Genomic DNA, 24,893 nt, shown 5'->3' with positions numbered 1-24,893 from the left:
AATATTTTGAAGTGAATTATGATGAACAAATACATTGTGCTTACAAGGCAATCAAGAATCTTATGAAAATAATTGTAAAATAAGGACTACAAAATTTAGAAGATATAAAAACCAAAGAAAAATTAGAGAAGATGATTGTAGAATTGAAAATTTAGCTGGAAGAAAAAAAAAGAACTGCCAAAGAGAAGGATTGTGAAAGACTTGAAGCAGAAATGATATCGTTGAGAAAGGATTTGAAGAAAATAGATGAGGAGAAAACACATTGATGTCTAATTATATTTTCTTGATTCCATGGTAGAGAATATGAGGGTAAAATTGGATAAAGTTGACACTTGGACAAATGTGTATAAATTTAAAAGGCATGTCATCTTGAAATACATGGAAAATAACCTATTTTAGCCTTCATAAAAAACAACAATTGCTGATGTTTCATTAATAGATTGCAATAAATATCTTTTTATAATGTTCGTGTTGATTGGTGCATTTATAATAGAGCTAATTAATTATAATTGAGATCTTTTGTATCCTATTTCCCAAACTTGATAAATGCAATTCTAAGTGAAAAAATTTCTTCTCATTGTGATAGAATTTGTACATATTGCAAATATTTGTTGGTTTATAATAATATGCAGTATTACATGCTTAGGAAAATGGAACATGATGGGAGTAGTGGAAGTGTAAGCAAGGTTTCAAAAGAAGTTGGTGATGTAGAGGATGAGAGGGTGGATGATGAGGAATAGGACTATGTGTAGTATGCAGATGAAGTAGTTGTTTCTTTGTCATTTTTAATGTGGCCTTGGTTTTTTGTCATGGTCGACCATGGATTTGTGGTTGGTTTTGATTTCATGCACCTAGCTTTGGGCATTGATTTAAGAAAGCATTCTCTTCATCTACTTTCAATGCATGCTTTCCTTGATGTGGCTATCGTTGATTCTATTATGGAGGATAAAGTGGAGGTTGGTGTGAAGTTTTGTACTACTATTGGGTGTTGGGTGCCCCATTCTTTGTGATTTTCCCCTCCCTCCTCTGCTTGGGAGTTCTTTTGGGGCTTCTTGGCAAATTTTTGTGATACAGTTGGTGTTGGAGGTGGTGTTACAGTTGGGTTTCATGTGAGTGGTATGGTTGTGCATGGGAAGGAGGTTTTCTTTCTCTTCCAACTTTTTTTTGCTCTACCCATGGGATTGAAGTGGTGTTTTTTTCCTTCAAATTTCCTCCTTTGGGAAGCATTTTGGCTTTTTTGCTCTTTTCTCTTTGATGCCTAGATTTTTTTATGGGATCTAATCTTGTTGCTGAGTTCCTATCTATGGGCGATGCTATTTTATTTTTCATGGTTGACATAACAAATTCTTGTGTGGTTATGGGTGTTGGTGATCTCTTAAATTTGAGGTGTATGAAAATTTCCCCAGTTGATTCTAGGTGTTTGGTTCATATTTGCTTCACCTTACTCTATATAAGGTTATTTTTGGGGCCTGGTCTAGCCTTTTGACATGATTTTAGATATGAGTTTCTTCTTTTTTATCTTGTGTGGGTTGCATATTCTATCAATTCTATAATTTTCTGGGTAAGTGATCATGTTGACTATCTTTGGTGGTCTTTCAAGTTGGGGTCTAAGGCAGAGGATGGTTTAAGTTTTTATGTTCCTAACTACCTGTCTAAGTTGGCTCTAGGATTTTTTTCTAGAATGTGGGTTGTGTCTTGATGGCCAATGTTTTTACTGAAAATATGGAGTAGTTAGTCCAATGTTTGTGAATCTAGAAAATGGAGGCTATTGTTTGATGAAGGTTTTATTTTTGGAGAGTTTCTTCAATACCTTGTTTGGATACTATGACTTCTAGGTTTTTTGGGCTTGTCCTCAAGTTTGTGCTTGTTGCCTCTAGTTTTTTAGGGGCATTTTTTGTTTTTTTTGGTGTTATTGGTTAGGGGTTTCTTCTACCGATTTTGAGGAGTAGTATGTTCTGGTGGGTGTTGATAGGAATATATTTCACAAGTTATTGATTTTCAGATGAGGGCCTATGTTTCTATTACCCCAAACTCTCCCCATGCTTCTCCTATAGAGGCAGAGAGTTCTCATATGGATGTGGAGACTATTCATGTGGGAGAGGTTGAGGGTTTGTATCTTCTTCAACTAGCTCCCTCTCTAATCTATTGTAAGGTGGATAAATTTATGGTTTCACCAATCAAGATAGTAAAACTACCAATCTCACAAGATCAATCTTACATTTAAAAGGGGGATAAAACCCAATAGATATAGCCACAATTCAATTAAAGAAGAGGGCTAGGATGTTGATTGGATTGCCTATTTTTTGTTTCCCCTTTTAGAGAGGCAAAATTGGATTTGAATTGTAAAGTTCTAGGGTAAAAAATTAGAGAATTGAAGAAAAACAGTAATAACATAATGTTAGAGACTTCACTTAGAGCCACAAACAAAGATCTAAGATGGGAAAATGAATCATAACCTGTAGCTGTAAATCTAGGTCAAACTATTGGGACCAAGAGGGTAGAGCGACCTATTCCTACAACTTCTAAGAAGGAAAGAGAGATGTTTTTTGAATTAGGGAGACACACAAGATCCACTGTCAAAAGATCAGGCAAAATTATTGAGACTAGGGCAATGGAATTACCTTGTCCTTCGCTTTTCATGTCTATAAAAAATGAACTTGCTTGTCATCATCTATTATGTTAGAATCTTCGGTCGCAACACCTGATTTAATTTTTGAACATAGAAATAAAGAAAAGAGTTGTGGATAGGATTTGCCTTGGGTCAAACCCCACCTTAGGAATTAACCTTGAATTGAACTGAAATAGGAAATGTAAATATTGATGTAAATGCTAGAAGATATACCTAAGATCTGTAATGGTTGATAGAAGGTTGATGATTTAATGCTCTTTAGTTGTAATCATAAATGTTGAATACAATAACATGATAAACACATGAACATGAATGACCTAATCAAACACACATTATTGCATAAATATTGATGTGAATTTGATCCGTGATGCTTGAAGGATATGGTGGGATGAAATGTTGTCTTGGATGCTTGAGAATTCTTGATGACAAATACTTGATAGATCCACAAATGGTGGGGTGTGAGATTGATATCAAAATGAATTGATAGTATGTCTTTAAGTAGGGTTCCCTAGGTAAATTATCATTTAGGTCAACCTCCAATGGTCAAATGGAGCCACAAGAACCAAAATACATTAGGGAGGGGAAATGCCCGCTCATATTTTAAATGGGTCTTGTTTAAGGACGACTAGGGTGATGGGGTGCCTTGGTCCAAACAAGGGTATCACAATGCCCTTATCCTCCAAAAATAGGACAAATAGACCAACAAACAGAGAGACATAGCCTCGAGATGGGATCCACTTAGCCATGAAATCAAGTGACATCAAATTTGGAGTAAAAAGGGCCAAAACAAGCCTAGAGGGAATGAAGATTTGACACACCAAAGTAGGAGCAAAAATATGAGGTGTGAATTTTACAAGGCTACAATTTATGATGCTGCACCTATCCTATTGAGGTAGTCACTTCTCATATTGAGGTGGAGATTTTTTGTGTGGGAGAGGTTGGGAGTTGCTACAAGGGAGTTTTTGAGCATAGGTATTGTCTAGTTTTTGGTTGTAAGGGGGTTGTTGTTGGGCCCTTATTTAATATTTATTTCTATTTTGTCCTATTGAGGTGAAGACTAAGGAAGTTAAAGTGACCTTGTTGTATCATTTAAAGGTTATGAGAATTGTATACACCTAAAAATGGTTTGAAGATAATTGATTAAAAAAGCAATTATTTAATTAATCCTCCTCCTCAATTTAATTGAATTCACTAAGCAATTTGATTAAATTTCCTCTTTCATCTACTTATTAATAAATCTAAGGATTTATTAAATAGGTTCGTTTCACCCCTTTAATTAATTAATTCAAATTAATTAATTCCCTCATCCAAAATCATTTCTTCTAAATCCCCAAATTAATTAAAACAAATCAAAATTATGAGTTGTTGAGATTAATTAGCCTTTTCCTATTATTTGAATTTTTAAATTCAAATTCTCCTAACTTCTACCACTCCTAAACCTAACCCATTCTACCTACCACCGTGTCCCCTTTCATCCAACATCTTCTAGAACCTCTGTGACACTTGTCACTAAGTGTTCTCTTTCATCCAACTCCTTCTAGAATCCTCTTGACACTTGTCACCATAGAGATGATAGATGTTCCCTTTAATCCAACCCCCTTTGCCATCCTCCTCCAATTTAACCATTGATATCTTCAGATCAATCTTGACCATTGATTCTTGCCACAGCACCCCTAGACTTGGAAAATCCTATAAATAGACCTCATTTTGGAGCACAAAGGATCCCAATTCATATCATTTTGATTCATCATTTGCATTGTTACTATAGGCATCTAGCTTATAGCTTATCATCTTCAGCAATGTTATCATGCTCAATTTTAGCTTAATTGCATCTTAATTCTAGCTCATTTTCTAGATTCATGTAGCTTAATCATGTTATTCTTCCTAAGATCATGCATTTTCATCTTTCACGTCCTCCATCTAAGTGTAGTCAAGCCACCAGAATATGCATAATTAGATCTGAGAGCATTTTTCATACTCGCATTTACTAGGAGGCAATAAGTTGATTAGCTATGGTTTTACATTTCTTTGATTTAAATATTCTAACCATGCTTGTAATGATTTATTGAGTGCATTGTGTTTGCAGGTACAGGTACACTTCACAGAGCATGACATTTTGGCGCCCACCATGGGGCAGAAATAATCATTTTCGGCCTCTCAAGCTTCAGCAAACTTCATCTTTGCCGGATCAGAATCAGAATGTCGTACGAGTTGATTTTCCAACTCATACGAACTACCTTTTAGCCTAGGATGACACTTCATCCTGACTCATACTAGGTATAATTCTGACTCGTATGAGCTTTTACATTGAAAATTCTTTATTCGTTCTAGCTCATTCCTGTGTCGTACGAGTTGATTTTTACTCTCGTACTAGAGCTAATTCTATTTCATACAAATTTTTGGCTTCAAAATCTTATGTCATACAAGTCTGATTCTATTCCTGTGTGAAATCTAAATTTGTGTCATACTAACTGATAAATCATGTCATACGAGTCTCTGGTTCTGTGATATTTTGAAAAACTGCAAATTAGAATTTTCAAATTTGTCTATACATTGGTAATTTGCATTTTTGAAGGCCTTCTGGTCATTTTGAGCCCTTGAAGCACTAAAAGATCAAAATCTCATCTACAACTCTTGGAGACCTTTTCAACGAGTTAAACAATTCATAATTTCGAGTCTCGAGTAGAAAGTTATGCCTATTTAAAGTTAGGATAAAATTTCATATAGTTTTTTTTGAAAATTTTGTAGTTCAGATCACTAATGCTAATCTTGTTATGTCTATAAGATGTTTGCAACCTAACTCTTTTCTGCAAGATGCTTGTCAAAGATATGCTTGTTAAAGACAAATTCAAAACATAATCATGACTACTAATGGATCTATTTTGTAGGTTGCCTAAGGATTCAACAAAAAATTTGTGTATTCTTTAAGATTTTTAGGCACACTTCAATTTGGGCTTAAAGAAATGAACTATCATGTCTTATGTGCTTGTGATGATAGGTGAGTATGTCTCACCTTTCTTAGGTGATTAGAAAGCTAGACTCATCCTTTTACTTTCATTAGTGCATCTCTTTAGCAGGCCTGCCCTACCGAGGAGTTATTAACTCTTAGCCTTTAAGGTCGGTGAGAGGGGAACGACCTAAGTGGGAAAGGATAACGCCAAGTAATCCAACCCACTATAAAATAAATGTGTTTTTGATGAAAATCAAAGCAACAATAGTGCTCGGGAATAGCTCTCCTCCGTACCTTTGGGTATATCAAACCTTGGTTTTCAAGGCTGGGAGACCTCTTAATTGAGTTTATATCCTGACGCGTCGAACGGATCCCTTACTAGTGCCAGTTAAAAAAGAAGCTACGTGATTCACCTCCAAAAGGGTGATAATCTTTGTGCAAGAGAGACAATAACTCTCCCAAGACACTTGCCATATCATGCCCCCATTAGCATTTGGAGTCGGATAATACGGCATTGAGAATCCAATGCGTGAGACTCCGCGGTCGTATTCTAATTAGCTATTGGGTGTGTACCTAAGTCAGCAAGCAAATGTTTTCATTCTCAACCAACTTCCTTAGGGTTTAGCTTGATTGAAAGTCATGTATCACATCATGTGTTTACTGTGTATTCATCCCTAAATTGAAAAATCAAACACTTAAAACTGGAAAACCAAAGTAAAACATCAAAATTCAGTGATCAAAACTCAAACAAACAAACACTTTTTACACCTATTAAAATACTTGTCGTACAAGTCAAGATATTCTGTTGTACTACTTGATCTTCTGTCGTACGAGTCAATCTTCTATGTTGTGCAAAACACTGCTTTACACATGAAGTCACTAGTCCATCATTCTGTTTTGTATCTCTTGTTGTTCTATGCTACATAATCTGTCGTATGAAACTCTGCATCTGTCAGTCCAGAACTGTCTCCTACATGCCTATTTCAGATTTATCATTTCTGCCTGATTAGTTTGCAGTAAGCATAAACACTTGTTATCTGTCAATCCATACTTAGATTTTTTGCTTGGTTTGCTTGGTCAAGTATCATCCATCAAAATCAAACTTTAGAAAATATAAACCTCAAGATTTTCAAGTGCTTACCCCAACAAGTTCAAAATCTAAACATCTCAAAGTGCATTATCACCCTCTTTGATAAACTGATTGTTCAAACATAGTTTCTCATCAGGATCAATCATCCTTTATCATGAAACTGAAACATTTGGTCAGGATAACCTTGTCCCACATCGTAGGATAGATCGTTCCTACTAGACTTGGTTCTTATCAAATCATCACCATTGCACTCTTAAACTGAAGATCGAAAAACTTGCAAAATTTTAAACACTTAAATATTCTTTTAGTGGCATATCACTCTATTGCCTTGAAATTGACCATTGATCGCTTACCCAAAACAACCTTTTAGACAATCAAACCCCTAAAATGGAAACGGGAACATTTGCAATAGCTGAAGATCATATCAACATGACATACCAAAGCAAAATGCACATGACAAACCAACATATCAGAGAAATCAAACAAGTCCAAAATCAAAATCCAACTATGTTAAAACCTCACAAGGATTCAAACACATCTCAAAATAAAAGTGGCTCTTTTATGCACCTCTTAAAGAGATCCCTAAAGGATTTGGCTAAAGAAGATCAAAATCGTTCACCCATGTCTAACAATGATCCATCCATCCATAAGCAAACTGACTCTCCAAAGGCATCTATTCCTACACCTCTTGAAAGCTCACAAGAACCTTCCATAGCATCCTTGCCAAACAATACATCTAAAGATAAAGTTCCCCATGGGATATCCATAATGGCCATCAAACCTATTTCAGAGGATCCTATTCAAAGCTCATCTCCTTCATATCCAAGCATTGACTCATTAAAAAATCCCCATAACGCTCTCTTTCAAATTGAAGTCCTCATTCATAGAATGCTTGTTAAACGTGTCCTGATAGATGGGGGAGATAGCTTGAACATTTTCTCTTTGAGTCTTGTCCATGTTGTAGGCTATTCAGAAGATGGAGTTGATCCCTGGAAAAAGATAAAAAACAAAGCACATAATGAAGAAGAGCATTCATCTAAAGGAATGGTGATACTACCAATTAGAGTGGGACCTTTGCAGAAGGACACACCATGCCAAGTTCTACACTTGGACCTACCATATAATATACTCTTGGGGAGATCATGGATACAGGATATACAGGCTATTCCATCAACATGTCATCAATGCTTAAAATTTCCATACAATGGACAAGAAATCACAATATCAACATAATCAAATCCATTGCAGTGTTGTAATAATCTAAAATCACCTCAAGAGATCATTATTCCACATAACAGAGAGGTAGCAACTTCAAGCAAACAATCCAAGGAACAATCATTTGCATCAATTTTGTCAAACATGGAAGAACGAATGTAACTAAAAGATCAAGGGAACGAAGAATATTTGCTATCATGGAAAAACAAACAAGAGCAACTTCAAATTGAGAGGGCTGAAGAAGAAGATGTAGAAGTTGATGTAGTTCACATGTATGCAGGACAAACATTAGGAACTAGCCTACTTGAATTAGAATCACATTTGACTGATATGGAATTAATCGAGGACGATCAGGATTTTGTTATACGAAGTCATTCTAATGAGAGTACCATTATAGACATCGACATACATACCGAAAGCTCTGACATCTCTATCATGACCCCTAATATCTTTGAAACTATTCAACTTGAAGATCCTTTATCCTTAAGCTATCCTAAAGCTATGGACTGGGAAAATGAAGGACATACTACCATTGATACCTTACCTAATGACCATGCCATATCCTTATATCTTGATGAAATCAAACCCGCAACAATTTTCACCAGGGATTCCGCTAACGTATCTTCAAGTCAACTGGATGTCAAATCTCCTAGTCGCAAAAGTGAAAATAAAGAAAAGAATATCAAGTCTAATGTTGAAAACCATTTATTGGCAACATTGGACCACGAAAAAGTAAAAATAAAGGACGCATCTAAAGGTGAAAACCTCCTTGAGGCGCCGGAAGATGGGAGATTTAACACCTTATCTGAAGTTTATCAAGAGAAGTTATCTATCCTGATAGAACTAGAAAAGGCAACTATCATTGGCACTCCTTATCTACATCCAACGATCTCTCTATCAAAACTAGCAAGACAAAAATACTTGAAACCATTCAAAAGATGGAAAATCAACTTTACCTGGTCATATACAGACGTTCCAAGGTTTGATCCATATCTTACAATACATCACCTGAATATCAATCCAGGAGCAAGCATCAATAATGGAACACATCATGGATCAAAGAGAAAGCATCAATAATGGAACACATCATGGATCAAGAGCAAGCATCAGTAAAGGAACACAACATAAATCAGAAGCAAACATTCTATTTATCAAAATGGATGTAGAATGGAGTATAAAACAACTTTAGGTCTTTGGAGACTCTCATCTTGTCATTAATCAAATCAATGATGACTATCAAACCAAACATGACAAACTCATGCCTTACAAAAAGATAGTGAATGATATCAAGAAATACTTTGTAGAAATAAATTTTGAACAAATTCCAAGAAATGACAACAAAGCAGCAGATGCCATGGCTACACTTTCTTCTCTATTGCAGACACAGGAAAATCAACAACGTTATGAATTCTTGGTTGAAGAGTTGTTTCATCCCACCTCTAATTGTCTTGATTCCCAAAACATCTATCAACTTACTGGACACAATTCCTCCCGCTATGGCCAAACTTACACATACCTAAAAGACAATATCTTGCCTCTTGAGTTATCAAAGAACCAAAAGAGAAACTTTATTCACCAATCCTTTCATTTTACTCTTGTCGTGGATACCATGTATAAACAAGGTCTAGACGGTACTCTCTTACGATGTCTCGAACAAGAATAATCTGAGAAGGCCTTACATGAAGTCCATAATGGCATTTGTGGCACTCATTCAAGTGGTCTTACCCTTTCGAAAAAACACATACGCTTTGGCTACTATTGGCAGACTATGGAACGAGATTCTTTTAAGATAGCAAGAACATGCAAACAATGTCAAATACATGGGAACTTGATCCATGCACCAGCACAAGAACTACATGCTTTAGCGACATCTTGGCCTTTTTGTCAATGGGAATTTGATCTAGTAGGAAAGATACATCCTTCCTCATCTAATGGACACAAATTCATTCTTGTAGCTACATAATATTTTACAAAATGGATTGAAGTTGTACCTCTCATCAACATCACAAGAAAACAAATTGCTGCATTTATCTTGAACTATATCATTTGTCACTATGGAATACCAATGACTATTATCACTGATAATGGGCGACCATTCAAAAATCAAGATGTACAAGAACTATGTGAGAAGTTCAAAATACAGCACAGATTCTCCACGCCATATTATCCACAAGGAAATGGGCAGGCGTAAGCATCTAACAAAACTATTCTGAAAATCCTCAAAAAGACAGTGAACGATGCCGGGAAAAATTGGCATATTCAAGTGAACCCTTCTCTATGAGCTTACTGCACCAGTATCACTAAAAGGTCTCATCCCAGATGAAGAACAATGAGTATCTAGACTGCAAGAGTTAGAACTGATCCAGGAACAAAGAAAAAATGCCTTTGATCATCTAAAGGTATATCGACAAAGAATGTGCCGAAGCTATAATCATAATGTCAAACCATGAATCTTTCAAGTGGGAGAACTAGTGCTAAAGGAAAATCCACGCAACCAAGCAGATCGAGAAAAGAAAGGCAAATTTGAACCAAACTAGTTAGGTCCATTTGTGGTCACAACAGTATTTGGGTCAAGAGCATATCAACTATCAACACAGGATGGAGATAAACTCGAGGAACCTAGCAATAGCATGCACTTGAAAAAGTTCTATGTCTGAAAAATCAGAAAAAATAAAAAACAGTGAAAAATCAGAAAAATAAAAAATAGTGAAAAATCAGAAAAAATGGAAAAAAGGGAAAAAGCAAAAAAATCCTAAAAAGTGAAAAAGGAAAAAAAGAAACAAAAAAATCAAATATCAAAAAATGTGCAATAAAAACAAATGGTGAAAACCTGGCAAACAGGCGCTATCTGTCTACTAGCTCTTCCATCTATTAGTTCATGCATTCATTCTTCCATCAGCACTATACATGACCATCATAAACCTTGGAACATACATAGACATCCCAGGTGGCTTCTTTCCATGGTTTGGATCATTGGATATATCATAACAACATTGTTTCTAAGCTTGGGGCAAAATCCTACACCTAGCTGGGGGCAAAACTTTTGATCAATTTTGAGCTTAACCAAACAAGTAGAACAAACAGTTAGACAACTCTTATCAAGCAAAAACTAAGACACATCCAACGTTGAACATGAGATCAAACTGTCAACTATCATGCTATCACAAAATCAATCAAAGCACATCACACACTTTTCAATGTATAATATCTTTTTGAATAATGATTGTAACATGATTTTTCATCTTTTCTATATTGCGTTTTGCTATCATGATTTCTGAGTGACTCTAGGATGTCATTGACTAGAGGAAGAAGGAAGAAACATGATATTTTTCTTGTCTGCTGTCTGAAAATTAATCATTAATATGTGCAAATTTGTCTCGCAACATGATCATCAGAATATCATTGAAGACATTTCCGATTTGCATATTGAAATGATTAATATTGTCTGTTTTACACAAACAACACTCAAGTCATCTCGGTTCAATTATACCTCGATGCTTGTGTTAACTTGCAATATCAAAATCCAGGAAAGTAATGCTTAGGTCATCATGGTTTAATTATACCATCGATGTTTGCACTCACTTCCCACATTTCAAAAGCTCAATGATGACAAAAACGCAAAATAATCCAGTGACTGGTCCGGTCATAGTTTGCATTCCTTTGCATTTTAGCTTGCATTTCATTCTTGTATGGGATCCAACAAAGCTCCTTTTATCCAAGGTTAAATCTATCACAGGAATCATCAAAGTATCATCACAAGTGTATACGCAATTAGAATGATGACTTATCTCTCTCATGATATTACCAACCTAGCAAAACTCTTATACTATCTCTCTCAATAGAATCAACAATCAGCTTATCCAAAATTTCTGCATCTTGATATCAACAAACTGTCAGTTCTTTATCAATCAACCTTATCAAATCAAATCAATCAATCAAACCTAATCAATTCTATCATGTCTTATATAGGATGAATCTTTCCTGAAACCAGACGATCTGATTTTGATTCATGTCTTATACAGGATGTATCCTTCCTGAAACCAGACATTCTGATCATGTCTTATACAAGATGAATCCTTCCTGAAACCATACACTTTCATCATCATTGTCTTATACAGGATGAATCCTTCCTGAAACATGACTGAATCTAATCAATCAAGATTTTTCAATCTTATCAATCTAAGCAATCAAGCTAATCAAAGAATTCACACTTTCATCAACCACAATTGCAGAAATCAAATCAAATTTATCGGGATATCAATCTCACAAAACTCCAAAGATCAATTATCTCAATTGATCTCCCGAGGGGGCATCATCGTACCAGAATTTAGCAATCAAGAGCTGGGGCATCCTATCAAATCAATACCATCATCAAAATGAGATTATTCTTTGAATCAACGCATCATCACACCTCGCTTCAAAGAGGGGCAAAATGTATACACCTAAAAATGGTCTGAATATAATTGATTAAATAAGCAATTATTTAATTAATCCTCCTCCCCAATTTAATTGAATTCACTAAGAAATTTGATTAAATTTCCTCTTTCATCTACTTATTAATAAATCTAAGGATTTATTAAATAGGTTCATTTCACCCCTTTAATTAATTAATTCAAATTAATTAATTCCCTCATCCAAAATCTTTTCTTCTAAATCCCCAAATTAATTAAAACAAATCAAAATTATGAGTTGTTGAGATTAAATAGCCTTTTCCTATTATTTGAATTTTTTAATTCAAATTCTCCTAACTTCTACCACTCCTAAACCTAACCATTCTTAAACCTAACCCATTCTACCTACCACCGTATCCCCTTTCATCCAACATCTTCTAGAACCTTTGTGACACTTGTCACTAAGTGTTCCCTTTCATCCAACTCCTTCTAGAATCCTCTTAACACTTGTCACCATAGAGATGACAAATGTTCCCTTTAATCCAACCCGCTTTTTCATCCTCCTCCAATTTAACCATTGATATCTTCAGATCAATCTTGACCGTTGATTCTTGCCACATCACCCCTAGCCTTGGAAAATCCTATAAATAGACCTCATTTTGGAGCACAAAGGGTCCCAATTCATATCATTTTGATTCATCATTTGCATTGTTACTGTAGGCATCTAACTTATAGCTTATCATCTTTAGCAATGTTATCATGCTCATTTTTAGCTTAATTGCATCTTAATTCTAGCTCATTTTCTATATTCATGTAGCTTAATCATGTTATTCTTGCTAAGATCATGCATTTTCATCTTTCAAATCCTCCATCTAAGTGTAGTCAAGCCACTGGAATATGCATAATCAGATTTGAGAGCATTTTTCATACTCACATTTACTAGGAGGCAATAAGTCGATTAGCTATGGTTTTACATTTCTTTGATTTAAATCTTCTAACCATGCTTGTAATGATTTATTGAGTGCATTGTGTTTGCAGTTACAGGTACACTTCATAGAGCATGACAAGAACCTTTACAAACCCCATTGATTCAGCTTTCTTGAGCTAATTTATTTGGTGACTTTGGCCTTGTTCTTGTAACAGTTAGTTTTCTTAAGTTTCAATTCTTCTGTTCTACTATTTTTGGGCTACTGTTTGGCTATGTTCTTTCTATACACAACATTTTGTAACTGGGTTTTGGGTCCTAGTAAAACTTGTTGTTTAGGGTTATGGGGCATCTTCAAAACCTATATTACCCTCTAATAAAAAATAAACTTATCTATAGAATAGAACTTGAATTATAATGACTAATAATTATTATGTAATTATGGTTAACAATAATTAAGATATCCCTAAATAGTTAAGTTAAAAATATATGATGCTTTTCTTAATCAAATGACTAAACAAAGGTGGAGAATGGTATGTAATACAAGTAGATTTTAAAAAATTAAACAAAATGGTGTGTGTCATCTGATACGCATAAAAATCGGGAATACATACTAACCTAATCAATTGGAATAATTGGGACAATTTATTTAAGGAATTTTAATTGCTCTATGGTTTGTAAAAAGTAGGCATAAGTATGGAAATAAATTGGGTGGAGAAAAATGGATGTGGGCATCTATACCTAACATGGGTGGGTGGGCATGTTACGTATAGAATATATGAAGTTTGTAGTGAAGAGGTGGGTGGGAGAATGTTTAACTATAAATTCTTCAATTGAAGAGATTGAAGATTAGGTTTGCACAATGTTTTGCTTAATATTTGAGATGGTTAAATGGAAAATGTAGCTTCCAACAGAAGGGCCATTTCACTTGAGTCTTGTGTGCAACTCTTTACAATTGAGGATAATGGAAGAAGACCTAGATATTTTCAAATTCTTCAAATTTCACTTTCTAATTTTGTTGGCAACTTGTCATAGCTACAGCACTTAGACTTGAGATGGTGTAAAAAAATTAATTACCTTCCCCATAGCATTTGAAATCTATCATAAATGCAAAGTTTATACGTGAGTGAGTGTGAATATTTTAAATAACCTATTTGATACGATTAACAACCTATCACAAATGCAATATTTAGATTTGAGTCATAAAATAAAAACTCTCTCCTCGATACCACAAGAAACCTATAGAAATTGCAACATTTAGAATTGAGGTTTTCTGAATGTTTAAATAACATACTTGATACCACTAACAACTTATGACAACTAGAGCCTTTAGACTTTAGTTGGTATACACAAACAAAACCCTCTTTATATGATGTAGACAAGGTAGGGAGATCCAATGAAGGACAACCCCGCCTTGCAGCCTATAACACAAACACCATGAAAGATACCGGTAATTGGTAAAATAGAAAAGAGCAATCCTTATAATAGTTAATGAATTACATAAGCCCTCAGGCTTTACACATTCCACCACAACCTAGGATTACAAAACAATCCTTACAACTCAAAAACATGATCAACATATCATTTGCTCAACAATTTGGCCTTCGGTAACAATTTGCATTGTTCTGCACTGATCCAGACCTCAGTCCCTCTGGACTTCAGTCCCCCTAGACCAAAATCTCTCTGGAAACTACATCTTCTCAGGATATCCTCTTCCTCCGACCTCTATCCTCCAAAATGAATTTCCAAACTTCCTATTTATACCATCCACAAGCAATACAACTCAATCAAGTCGGTCAAAGACCAACTGGTTCAAGATGAAATGTTCAAACAATAATAGGTTGGCCCAAATCACCAAGAACGTCTCCAAAATGCATAGAAATTCATGCTAACCTTTGGGAACATCGGTCAAGGCCCAAAACAACATCACTCAATGATCCGCAAGTTATGAAAACCATCCGCAACCTAATTCATCTTTACTTTACTAATTGCAAGACCAACCGGTAAGAACACACCAATACCAGAACAATATTGGAATTGATATCACTGGAATCCAATCCAAATGCCATGAATCTCGAATATGATCAAGACAAAGACCTCAAGGAGATAAATCTAAATCCACAACTCTAAATCCAAAAACATGAAGAAATGCAATAATCTCCAAGCAAGTCCACTATTAACTACTCCAACTAGATGAACTACTCTAGTGCTTCTGCATCAACCAGATGAAATACTTTGGTGCTCCTGCATCATTATACCATTTGAATAGTGTGCAAAATATAATGGGTTTCCTATGTTATTTCATTGCTACCGACAGGAATATCATGTTTGTTGATTAGTTTCCAGAGGTTCTCAACTTTGGAAGTTTGGAGATCAAACTTCACCACTTTTACGATGATAAATGATAAGCTCTATTTTTCATTAATTTATTTCTATTGGAGAGTAAATGTTAGTAGCATAATGGGTTTCTTCTTTGTATGCTTCTAGAATCTTAATATTTGTAGAAGTTTTTTTAGAACAATAAAGATATTGATATATAGAATGTTTAAAACTTTAAAAATTTGTAAATGAAGTGAGCATTACATACATTTTAGTATACATATCTTAGATACATAAGTTTCAACGAAGGTAATAGATTTAAATTTGTATAATTTTATACATTCTTTTAATTAATTTATATTAATATAAAGAATGTATTTCCTTTACAATATTTATATGAATATTAATTTCTAATATTTATTTATACATTATTATTTTATTTTTTTATTAATTTTTTTAATTTTAGATACTATATACTTTTATACTTTATAGAACATCTAATTTATTGGTGTAGGAGCATCCATGGTGTAAGGCCAATTTTGCATTAAAAAAAAAAAAAATTATTTTTATTTTCCTATAGTTTAGTTGCTAATGTCAGGAATAAATGTTTTGGTGAATAATTGGTGTGATTTAGTCTAATCCATTTTTTGTAAATATTTAGACATATCCTTATGTTTTAGAGTTAATGTATTTGGACTCATTTTAGTGGCATTTACAAGGAAAATTATTCAAATATGCCTTTCTTGGCATGGAAATTGGGAGTTACAACTTTTCATAACTCCTGGAATCTTGCCTTAGTGCTTGACAGTCAAAATGGAAGTCCAAGAGTTAGTGGCTTTTCAGTTTCTATTTTTGGATCCCAAGTGGAGTTATGAGGTGTCATAATTGACTCTTGATTTAGAATGTTGGTGGATGTGGGAAGGAAAGTGGTTTGTGGAGAATTGCATGTCATTTCTTTATCTTTTTGGGATTTCCAATCTTGGCATGGGTTTTGGTGAGTCCATGTGCACAAAAAATTGGCACTAATTATAGCTTGGCATTTCCAATCATGGTGTAGGGATTTTGAGTTGTATTCTACCCTTGGTTTTAGAAAATCAAATTTATTTTCCCTCTCATTTTTCTCTTCAAACAGAGACCTTGAAATGGTATTGGAGGTCCTTTATAGGTTGGATAAATGAAGAGCTAGTTGAAGAGAAGACCAAGTTGAAGGAGCTAACTTTTCCTTGTAGTTTCTCTTTCTTATGTAACTGAGTATATCAGATATTAGATTTTTTTTCATTTCTTTAAGGTTTTAATACATTGTAATTTTATATTTTTTATGTATTTGCGCAATTTTAGGGGTATTTGAATATAAAACAAGAGTCATGTCTTGTTAATTTTATAGTATTTCCTTTGCATATTTGTGTTGTTTATGTGTTTTGTTGAGAGTTATGGGAGTGCCCTATATTAATGGTATCATAGAAAGAGTCCCTAAGTGGGAACTTAGAAGCTTCAATGGAGGTAGTGTGCACCAAGACCTAAGGGTAGAGTGTGTGAGTTCTTCTTGCAGATATATGCGCAAATTGCAGAGGAGCCACTTAGTGACATTTTTTAGCAGAGGTTCGTTAGTTTGTGAACAATTGTCGAGTGTGATGCAATTTGTAATAGAACCTAAGAGTGTTGAGGATTTTAAATAGATTTCTAAGTGAGACAATTTACACATGCAAAACCTAAGGGTTTTTGAAGATTTGTGTTAAGACTTTACCGAGCCTTGAGGATGGAAAAGTGAAGAAAAGAGAAAAATATGGGTATTAAGGAGTCCCATTATTTTTCTATCAAAATTGTATTTGTAATGAAGTTTTGTATGCAAGTGAAGAGAATGAATTACTACTATGAATTGCAGCAGTAGAGGTGGAGTGGAATGCCTTGATTGTAGGGAAACAAGGTGATACAGTTGCATGTCTTGCTAAAGGCATGAAGGAAGAGAATGATGGTTTGGTGAATGTAGAAGAGATAGTTCATGTAGAGAAGGATGTTTATGCTGTTGAAGAGTGTGGTACAAACACATTATGGAGGGGGAGGCTAGATTATGGTGGGTTGAACCGCACAATATTTGAGGAGAATGTGAGTTTCACTTGGAGAAGGTGGTGGAAGAGGATAAACAAGAAATTATTAGAGGTACCAATTTTAGTGATGGAGTTTGCTGAAGATTTTTCTCAATCTGAATGTGTGGCTTTATTATTCAACTCTATTTTGTGTATCCATAATCACAGATTTCTTCTTATCCTGGGTGTCTAATGTTGGTGCATCCATGGTGTAAGGGAAATCTTGCATCAACAAAAAATTTTTTTATCTTATATTTCCTTTAGTTTAATTGCTAATTTCACGAATAATTTTTTTGGTGAATAATTGGTGTAATTTGGTCTAAATATTTTTATAAATATTTAGCCATATCCTTATGTTTCAGACTTAAAGTACTATGGACTCGTTTTAGTGGTATTTACAGGAAAATTATTCAAAAATGCCTTTTTCATATGGAAATTAGGAGTTACAAATTTTCATAACCCCTAAAACCTTACCTTAATGCGTGACACTCAAAATGGGTTCCCAAGAGTTAGTGGCTTTGTAGTTTCTATTTTTGCATCCTAGGTGGAGTTATGGGGTGTCATAATTGACTCTTGATTTATAATGTGGGTGGAGGTGGGAAGGAAAGTTATTTATCAAGAGTTAAATTCTATTTTTCTTATCTTTTTGGCACCTTCCAAACATGGCGTGGATTTTGGTGAGTCCATGTGTAGACAAAATTAGCATTAATTACAACTTTCCAAGTTAAAATTTGCAACTTCTCATTCTTTGTTTTTTGTATTAAAGATAAGGTATAAACATACATAGGGATATATAGATGAGAGTCAAGGGGAAGATTAGTGTTGCCTCAAAATGAACCAAAAATGATAAAATCATTGTCTTGCACAACCTTAGCCTAATCAGCCCAAACTATATAGCATGGATTCCTGTAAAATAGATACAACTTCAAACATATATAATGTTGATATATACAAACTACATGTGTTTATGTATAAGTGTATCATCTAGATCAATAGGTTATACCATTGAACTCTTTCCTTCATTGTTCTCTTTAATAAATTCTTGTAGTCCTCTCAAAAATGGTTTGTAATCCTCTCTAGTGTACGCCCAATTATGCCCAAGTAAAATCTATGCAGTTTTGAGTCCGTTGGTGTCATCTTCCATTAAATTCTCAAATTTGAATTTTGAAAATCTTAGCATAATATTTACTTGTGAAGCAACATTAGAATATATGAGTCTCTTATAAGACTCACTAAGCACCCTTTTGACCCAACTTCTCATTCTTGGTATGAATATTTTGAGTGGTATTATACCCTTGGTTTTAGAAAACCAAATTTTTTTCCCTCTCATTTTTCTCTTCAAATGGAGGCCTTGAATTGGTATTTGAAGTCTTTTGTAGGCTGGAGGAATGAAGAGAAAGTTGAAGAGCAGAAGCCCGAGTTGAAGGAGACAATTTTTCCTTGTTGTTTATCTTGCTTATGTAACTTATTTATATTAGATTAAAGATTTTTTTTCTCATGCCTAGAAGCCTATAATACTTTATAATTTCAGATTTCCTATGCATTTGCACAATTTTAGGGGTATTTGAATATAAAACAAGAGTCATGTCTTGCTGATTTTGTAGTATTTCCTTTGCATTTATGAGTTATTTATGTGTGTTGTTGAGAATTAGGGGAGCATCCTACATCATTTATTTTTTATAGTAGAATAAATTATAGAAAACATAGACATGTTTTTAAAAATAAAAAAGAAACAAAGGTTTATTATTGTGAGGGCTATGCAAAGCCAAAAGGACTATTTTATTGAAACATGAGAAACTTGTTCTCTCTTATTATTCAATTATGAAATAGAATGTATGAAAATGTTAAATTCATTCCATATCTACTCTCAAAGAGAAATGCTAGTAGAGTAGGTTCATAGCTTTGAAGGAATAGATGCTTTGATACTTTTGCCCCTTTTTATGATTTATTTCTTAATGGAAAACCCAAAAATTACTTATGGCACCTTCTTTTAAATTGAATTTAAAATATTATTATAGAAAAATTTTGAGTGGGTATTTTAAACATTCAGTACTAAATTTTCATTCATAAAATCTTCCAAAACAAAAGTGCAATGTGAAAAAGGAAATTGCCTCATAACAAGTGATATGTATGGAAAGGAGATCCTAGGCCTATGGATGCAAACTAAGATATCAAAACTCCATTACATACCAGTGGAATATGAATAGGATTAACTTTAGTCTACAAAGGAGAGCTAGACACTTTAATTGTTCATTTATTGCAATGGGTTTGAGATTGTGAAGTGTGTATGAATGAACTAAATTAAATGATATAAAAATGATGTTTGTGGATATTAAAATGTAACCCTATCGTAAACTGCTAAACAACCCAAATATAAGCCTAGAATCTACAAGAAAATCAATGATACCAATAGAGCTATGAATCAAGTGTATGCAAATAAAATAAATAAACTATGCCTTCACACACACGATAAGCTTGAATCCATTGTTCTCCAATCCTTCAAGACCTTGTGGATAATAGTATTTTCTCTTAGAATTAAGCACTAGCACAAGATGTTATAATAAAATGGAGTGTGATTGATTGATGATGAAAGCAATGATGGATACTATGAAGTCTCTAGGAAAATTCTGACATAATAGATGTAGACATTAGTTGTAGATGCCCAAATGATAGGGGAAAGCCTCCTCTCTAGAAATCTCCAAGAGAATCAAGGCCTTAAATTAAGAAGGTAAAAAACATGAATGACCATGATTAAAAGGTTAAAGGATAATAAACTAGCTTAAGAGGTTAAAATGAGATGGAGGAATAAGATTAAGAGGTAGAAGAGAGTGAATAATATTAAGAGGTTAATTTGAATGAAGGGATGGGTTGACTTTTTGAGTTCAATGAATCTAGACATGTGAAGAAGTGATAAGGTGGGATGCTTGTCACATGACTCCAAATTTAGATTATGATCCATCTGAACAAGTTGGAGGGCTATGATTAGAGAGAAGAGCATAATGAATTAATTAACTAAATAAAACTATTCATTTAATTAATAGTTGAAAAAGGTGGGATTAGGATAATTAAATATGTTTAATTATAAGAAAGAAAAGACTAATGAATTAATTAATTAAATTAAAATATTTATTTAATTAATAAAAAATAATGGTAAAATAAGTATAATAATAATAATATATGTATATATTTAATTAAGTGAGGACATTTTTAGGTGTCTACCAATAATAGTAACTTATAAAAAGAAAAACCAAAAAAATAGGTTAGATCTGGAAAGAGGATATAGAAACTTGAAAGGTACTTGGACCTACAATTTGGCCTGAAAGTATTGGACTTCTTGTTGGCATTATGGATGAACTGATTATATGTTGCATTGATGTTTCGTCATTGATGTCAACACTAGCTGTTATGGTTGGTTATCGACAGACAAGTTTTAGTTAACGGTAGAAGATCTAGTGTTACCGGCAAAAGAGACTATTTCTTGGACACTTCCGACATGTTTGGATCAGTGAAGTATGTTTGATTTCATGTGTTATATGATTCATGAGCATGATTTGGATAGTTTGTATTGGCTTGGTAATTGGTTGCTATCATACACTCTTGTAAACCCTTAGCAACATTGTTTAAGGCTCTACCGACAGAGCTTTCATTAAAGAATCGTGACAGGATGCATAGTTGGTGTTGGTGGATCTTCTTCATAGATTTCAGGATGTTGAAGATGTTCTTTGATCGTGCTTCAACTATTTGAATGCATTGCTTTGGCATGGTGGACCCAGAATAGGTCTGGTACCTATCTAGGTTATGGATCGGTATCATGCTAACATGAACTCTACATGTTACCGGGATGCCGAGATGATTTATGGATTTGTTATTATTGTTTTGGTCTTAAACCAAATATGGCATATCATTGTAATATGGAATTATGTAATGATCTTATTGTAATATCTTTTAGGTGGCCGACCTAATCAATTTAGGCCTTAGGGTTTGTATAAATAAGAGGTAGAAACTCTTTGTAAAGTATCATGGTTATTGAAAAGGTCATGGTCAAGGAATGTAATGTGTGAATATTGTAATATCATTTAGGCATAGGTTTTGGTCGATCATTGGTGATCAATTTGGATTTAGAAGAGGATTTTGTCCTCTGGCACTGAGCTTAATTGGGGCTGTAATCAGGCATGGTAGATGCTATTTCTAGTAGTTCACTCTATTGGATTGTTGTCCATTTATCTTGAGATGGTTGCAGCCTCTTTGTAGTTAGTGAGACTCTTTTGTAATGAGCAGTATGCTCTAGACAGTGTGCCTTCCTGCAAGTGTAGGCCCCTCATCGTAACACATACTTTCTACAGAAGTATCATCTGACTGTGGGTAGGCTTCCCACTGTGGTTTTTCCCTTTTCGGGTTTTCCACGTACAAATCATGGTGTTATGTGGTATGGTTGCTTCGCATTGATTATCTGGTTAATTGTTAAGTTGTATTGTTTACCGATATCTATTCCTACCGGCATCTGTATGTGCTTTACTAGTACTTGATTTATTTAAGGTTGTATTTTGGATTAAAAGTTATAATCCATTAACAACTGATTCAACCCCACCCCCCCCCCCCGTCTTAATTATTCACCGGTTATCCAAACAATTTGTATTAGAGCTTTGGTCCTCTTTTGCAGAAGCTTAACTACTTGAGGTAGATCCTATGGCAACTAACACTTTTAATCCACTAGCAACTATTTTCATAAGAGAAATCCCTAAGCTTGATGGAACAAATTATGGGATATGGAAAACTTGAATGGAGACTCATCTTAGATGTCTTGGAAAGGATATTTGGGAGATTAGTGAGAAAGGTTACACACCTTATGATCTGACATCTGACAATATTGCTCCTGCAGACCTGGATAAGAATATTGAAAATGATTGCAGAGCTAGAGAAGCCCTCTTGTGTGCACTTACTAATCAGCAGATCATAGGATTGACTGAAAAAATCATCGGTAAAGGTTATGTGGGACAAATTGCAAAATTTGAATGAAGGTGACCCTACTGTCAAAATTTCTAAACTTGATGGTTAACGGGTAAGATATGAAAACTTGAAAATGGAAGATAATGAAAGAATTGTTGTGTTTATGAAAAGAGTAAATGAGATTGTTATGGGAATTCAATGTTGTGGAGGATTTCTAAGTGAAGATGAAATAGTTTCCAAAGTCTTGAGAGCCCTTCCACCGGTTTACAAGATGAAGGAAACTACAATTAATGAGTTAAGAAATATGGCAAACACTTCAGTTAACAAAGACATTCTGATTGGAAAATTATATGCTAAATTGAGCTTGAAGAATTTTGATCTTCTGGAGCTGTAAAGTCTTAACCTTCTTTTCATGCATCATCATCAACATCTACTGGCAAAAGTGATTGGAAAGCCCTATATGCAAAACAATTGGAAGACATGAGGAAAAAAGATGATGAACTTGAGCAACTTGAAGCCTTATTTGCTAGAAGAGTACCTAAAGGACCAACTAGAAGTAAGTATGAAGGAAAAGCACCTTTTAAATGTTTTTCATGTCATAAGATTGGTCATTGCATCTAGATGTCCTGAAAGGAATGCAAGGTTTGAGGAAAGAGTTAAGAAATCTTTTAACCCTAACCCGAACAGATATAGATTCAAGAAGAGTAAACAATACTACATAGCAGATGAGGAAGGAGTAACCGATGACTCTGGAAATGAACTGACAGAAGACTTTGCTAGTAGATCTGGAAATGGAAAGGAATGGGTGTTCTATGTTTGAAGGAAGATGAAATGGAACCGGCTATCAAGAATGAAAAAAAAGCTCTAGCAATAAAATTTGAAGATAAGGGTGAATGGGTAATTGATAGTGGATGCTCATATCATATGACTAGAGATAAAGGGAAATGTTTGTCCCTGCAAGAATACAATGGCGGTCAAGTCAGATTTGGAGATAACAAGGCATGTATGATCAAAGGTAGAGGTATTATTTCTTTGGATGGAAAGCATAACACTGATAATGTCTATTATGTAGAAGGTTTGAAGCATAATCTTTTGAGTGTTGGTCAATTGGTTGATAAGGGTTTTCAACTTCAGTTTAAAGATAGAAAATGCAAAATCATTAACAAGACTAGTTTGGATATTGCAACCGGTATTCAGATAGGAAGTAATATCCTTCACTTGAACACTGGTAATAAGACATGCTTGATTGTTCATATTTATGAGAGTTGCCTATGGCATAAGAGGTTGTGTCATGTTAATTTTGATTGTATTATTAAGATCAATTCAACTAAGGTAGTTAGAGATATACCTAAGATTATGAAGCCTCATAATCCGATATGTAGGGAATGTCAATTAGGTAAGCAAGTCATAAGTTATTTTCAAAGCATGCATGATAAATCTAATAATGTACGTGATTTAATTAACACTGACTTATGTGGTCCAGCAAGGACTAGAAGCTTTCAAGGTGATAGGTATTTCATGTTGATTATTAATGACTATTCTAGAATGATGTGGGTGAATTTTCTAAGGGAGAAGTCTGAAGCTTTTGAGAAATTCAAGATCTTTAAAGTGAAGGTTGAAAATGAAACTGGATTGAAAATTAAATGTCTAAGATCAGATCATGGTGGTGAGTTCACTTCTCATGAATTTAACATTTATTGTGAGACAAATAGAATTAGGAGACAACTATCTGCACCTAGGACTCCTCAATAGAATGGAGTAGTTGAAAGAAAGAACAAAACCATTTTGGATGCAACTAGATCTATGATGATGGAAGCCAAATTGCCTCATATCTAATGGATAGAAGTGGTGAGTACAACACTCTACACATTCATCAGAGTTCACATCAAAGGTGAAACCGGTAAGACCCCTTATGAACTATGGTTTGGACATACACCTACTGTTAAGTATTTCAGAATTTTTGGAAGTAAATGCTATATCAAAAGGGATGATTCAATTGGAAAGTTTGATCTTAGATGTGATGAAGGGATATTTCTGGGTTATTCAATTAAGAGAAAAGCATATAGATGTTATAATTAAAGTGCATAAAATTGTGGAGAGTGCTAATGTGAAAGTGGATGAACAGTACATAAATCATTCTATATCATATGACAGGGAACCGGTAGTGGAAATGATCATAACTGAACTGCTAATGCCTCAACCGGTATAGGAAGCTGAGACAGTTACACTGGCACAATCAAAAAATTCAACTGTGACTGATGATCATAGCAGTGAACCTGAAGTTCAAAAGACACCAAGGTATGTAAGATTAAATCATTCTGAAGATCAAATTATTAGAGATAG

Source organism: Cryptomeria japonica, chromosome 10, assembly GCF_030272615.1.
Source record: "Cryptomeria japonica chromosome 10, Sugi_1.0, whole genome shotgun sequence".
Taxonomy (NCBI): Eukaryota; Viridiplantae; Streptophyta; class Pinopsida; order Cupressales; family Cupressaceae; genus Cryptomeria; species Cryptomeria japonica.
Note: the sequence above shows the minus strand (reverse complement) of the source record.